At 43.7% G+C, this 4082-nt stretch overlaps 1 pseudogene across 1 annotated transcript; it reads right to left on the bottom strand.

Moving 5' to 3' along the window:
• Window positions 1–1118: 1118 nt before the first annotated feature.
• Window positions 1119–3867, bottom strand: LOC113223093 (annotated as a pseudogene). Its single transcript, XR_003308606.1, has 4 exons — window positions 3599–3867; window positions 3374–3381; window positions 2116–3341; window positions 1119–1366 (listed from the first exon to the last, which is right to left on the bottom strand). The product of XR_003308606.1 is annotated as a leucine-rich repeat-containing protein 37A3-like (transcript).
• Between the last annotated feature and the right edge of the window lie 215 nt (window positions 3868–4082).

Genomic DNA, 4082 nt, shown 5'->3' with positions numbered 1-4082 from the left:
TAATTTATATGAATAAATTATCACTGGGGGCAAAGCACCAAGTAGAGAGCACAGTACACAGGATGTGGATGTTAATGTCATTCCCTAGGCTTTCCATTCCTTTCTCTTGGTCCTTTATGTATATGGAACAGTTCTATTATTAAATTTTGTAATAACAGAACCTGACTCTCAGCAAGGAAGGAGTTCAGAAATTTAGGGAGTTTAACTCTGAATGAGTAAATAAAAATAAAGCAATTATATCATTAGCTGAAAATTTTATCATCAATTAAAAATAAAAAAGTTTGGCCGGGCGCGGTGGTTCAAGCCTGTAATCCCAGCACTTTGGGAGGCTGAGACGGGCGGATCACGAGGTCAGGAGATCGAGACCATCCTGGCTAACACGGTGAAACCCCGTCTCTACTAAAAAATACAAAAAACTAGCCAGGAGAGGTGGTGGGTGCCTGTAGTCCCAGCTACTCAGGAGGCTGAGGCAGGTGAATGGTGTAAACCCGGGAGGCGGAGCTTGCAGTGAGCTGAGATCCGGCCACTGCACTCCAGCCTGGGTGGCAAAGTGAGACTCTGTCTCAAAAAATAAATAAATAAAAAATAAAAAAATTTTTTTTAATTAAAAAATAAAAAAATTTAGAAACAAATACTTAAAATAATGTAACAAGTTATCACCAGGCAATTTGGACTCATGACAATGTGTGGTGTTTCTCAGACATGCACTATTGCAATGCAGCTTGACTGTCTTGCAAACAACCTCAATGCTATTTTTAAATTGGCAGAGGCAGCAGGCCATATGGCTAGGTAAGAGCCTATAAATGAAAACACAGAATAATAAATTAGTGATAAAACGGTTACTTGAGTAGATAAAGGCGGCAGCCAATGCTACCACAGGGGTGGGCAAAAATGAGTTATTGAGGCCTATGGACTGGACAGTTGGGTAGGAACCAGAAGGCCAACAGGAAGGAGGACAAAGGTGCCCAATAGAAGGGTAAGCATGGTAGCAAGTATGGTATGCCTAGAATAAAGGTGGTTGGGATTAGAAGTAGGTGACACTGATCAGTAGTTTAATTCAGAAGTATCTCTTCCCAACTCAAAAGTCTCACTTTGGGCTGAAAATACACAGGAAGAAGGAAGCATACCTCAGCCTTAAAGGACTGAAGAAGAGTGTCAAGTAGCAGCAGGTGAGAAAGTGGCTTTGGTTTTGAGTTTGTGGGCTCTGACTCCACACAAAGACAGGACTGCATTCTGAAAACCTGAATTAATTATTGTCCTTACCTCAATGAGACAGTGAATTATAATCAAAATCGTTAGTATTACAGTCACAGATATTGCTAAGATGAGTTTGTTATATCCTGGAACTTCTTTAGTGAAGTTTAAAAAAAAAAAGGAAAGAATAATTTTTTTAAAAAACTAAGGGCATGAAAGCTAACTATTGAATAGTTATTGTTGGTGGAAGGGCTGAGGCAGGGCTTGCTTGTCTGACATAATGTAAAAGAGTCTTGGAACATGTGCTGGGTCCAGGGTCTAAAACCCCTCATGACCTATGAAACACCCAGCTCTGCACCAAAGGGTGGAAGGCTGCCCTGCCACACTATAGTCTAAGCCCAGGGCATAAAACCCCTTGTAGCTTGGAGAGAACCCAGGACTCAGGGCATAAAACCCCTTGTAGCTTCTGGAATGTGTCCAGACTCGCTGGCCCCTTGCTCCCTTCTCTCCCAAGATCATAAATTGATTGTATCTTGAATTAGAAGAATCTGTCTCCCTTATCTCAAGTGGCATAGCATATGCTAAGCCATCACAGCTATGCTTGATGCACTGCTGCCTTTCTACTCCTACGTCCTCACATCCTCACCTGTTACCCCCACGTCCACACGTCCTCACCACCTGCTTCTTTGTTTGATTACCAATAAATAGTGTGGGCTCCCAGAGCCCTCGCAGAGCCTTCACAGCCTCCATACTGGCGTTGGCCCCCTGGACCCACCCTATGTTCTCTTAATTTGTCTTGTCTCATTCCTTTGACTCCACTACATTTCGTAGCCCCCATGACCTGGTGTTGGGTCTGATCACCCCAACGTTCCTGGCATATGCTAAATGATGAGAAAGTCTGGGTCCCATGTTTCTGTGTGGTCCTGCTCTTTCTGTTCACTCTGTGCTTCTGTGCTCTCGTTAATATAGTTCTCAGTTCTTGCTGCTCACTGAGAAGCTTCATCAGGAGGCCTGTTCTGGAGATGAGCTTGGCACAGGCCAATTGCACGTGGGTCTCAGAGCAGTCCATTTTCAAGGTTTGGATAACATGAGAAATGAGCCTTCTCACATCGTTGTTGAGGATGAGGGACCATAGCTGCTGATTTAGCTGAATTTCAAACTGGTCACCTAGAGACAAGGGCAATGAGTAGTAGAAGATTTTGGGCTTGGAGGACAAGCCAGTGCCCACATTGTTGTATTCCCATCGTGTTTCATTGGTGTGTTTAACAGTCGTCTCTAAGTTGAACATAGTCCCAGTGGAATCTGCCTCAGGAGGATGACTGTAGGTTGTGTTTTCAGAGATGGTGCCTTCTAGCATAGTAGTGTTTTCCATAAAAATGTTTTCTTCAAATGCATTTCTTGCTGTGGTGTTTTTTACATTAGTGTTCTCTATAAAACGTTCTGAAGGAGCAAATACTACTGGAAAAGGATTTTCCTGAGGACTCAGGCCTCATAAAGACAGAAAAGCCCCTTGTGAAGGGGAATTTATGAGGCTCTTTGCTGCAGAGAATGGAGGCCTCTTTGTGAGCATCAGTCTATTGAGAAAACTTTTCTTTCTGAACTTTTGACTCTTTTTGGCCTTGGGTGTTCTGTGGACCACATGGGAGCAACTTTTAAGAAAGCGGTATTTTTTTCTGGAATGTACGATTGGTTTTAACTCTAGCCTTTGCATCTTCTAAAACCAAAATGGCATAAGTTAAGTCTTTCAATCTGTTTCTGACCTCAGTTCGGGCTTTTGCGGGGATAGAGGCAGAAGGCACGCCCATGGAGAAGGGTTTCAGCAAAGAGAAGACTGCCGCCTTATGCTCCAGTGTGAACGGAGGCTTGGTGTAGACAGCGTTTCCTGCTGACTTCTTGGGCCCCTGCTCTTCGTGAGGCTGTTCCAGCTCCCTTGGGGCTGGACTCCTGAGCCATTTTTCTTTGGCAGCATTCTCCACGAATGCCCGGGCACCCCGTTCCCTCCTTATGCTCTGCTTTCCCACCTCTTTGAAGTGCCTTTTCTGGATGCTCCTTAGGCCCATGAGGACTCTGTTCACTCCCCGCAGGCTTTTGCCAACATTTGGAATCTTTGCCAGGCTGTTTTCCCGTGGTTGGGCAGTTTCTAATTTCTTTTCAAATATTTAGCGTTTAAATTTGTTACCTAGAAGGCTGGACTGTATAAGCATGGCAGTTTTTTCTTCTCTTTTATCTTCATTGAGTTTTTCTTGAACACATTTTCCAGAAAATAAAGCTTTCCCAGTTTATTTTCATAAGTTGAGTTGTTGGAGGCAGGTTGAAGAGAGGGGCTCTTTGCATTGTTTTTCAAAATACTCAGGGGCCTACCTCCATCTTGTACTTTTGAAAAAAGCAGTTTAAGGAATGTAACACTGATTCCACATCTTACAGATTTTTCACTGAGAAATGAGGCAAGCTCTCGTCACTGAGTCTAGCTGCTCACTCCCAAAGCCTGACAAGTTGATGCCATTGCTGTCTGAGGGTGCCTCCAGCTCAGTAGTCAGCTCAGTGCTCCTGTGCTTCTTCCAGACTTGTAACACCTTTACGAAGGCTCCTTCTGGATTCCCTACAGATGCTTCTTCAAACTGTCAAAAAAGAAGAGACTGCTTTGATAATGAAAGATGATAGGACGGCATGCATCAGTCCACAGCTGTACGCCCCGGTCACACAGAGTAGGAGTCAGCAAACATTCAAGTGCCAGTCAGAGAGGAGAAACATACACCCAAACCTAAATCTACAAAATGGCAACAACAAAAGGAAGAAAGACATCTTTTGAAAACATGGCCACCTACTTGGAACATTCCATAGTGTGACATATAGTAGCTCTGTTTAGGATTATTTGTCAAAGCCCAAGG

This window comes from Piliocolobus tephrosceles, unplaced genomic scaffold (genome assembly GCF_002776525.5).
Source record: "Piliocolobus tephrosceles isolate RC106 unplaced genomic scaffold, ASM277652v3 unscaffolded_38609, whole genome shotgun sequence".
Taxonomy (NCBI): Eukaryota; Metazoa; Chordata; class Mammalia; order Primates; family Cercopithecidae; genus Piliocolobus; species Piliocolobus tephrosceles.
Note: the sequence above shows the minus strand (reverse complement) of the source record. Positions and strands in the feature narration are given on the sequence as shown.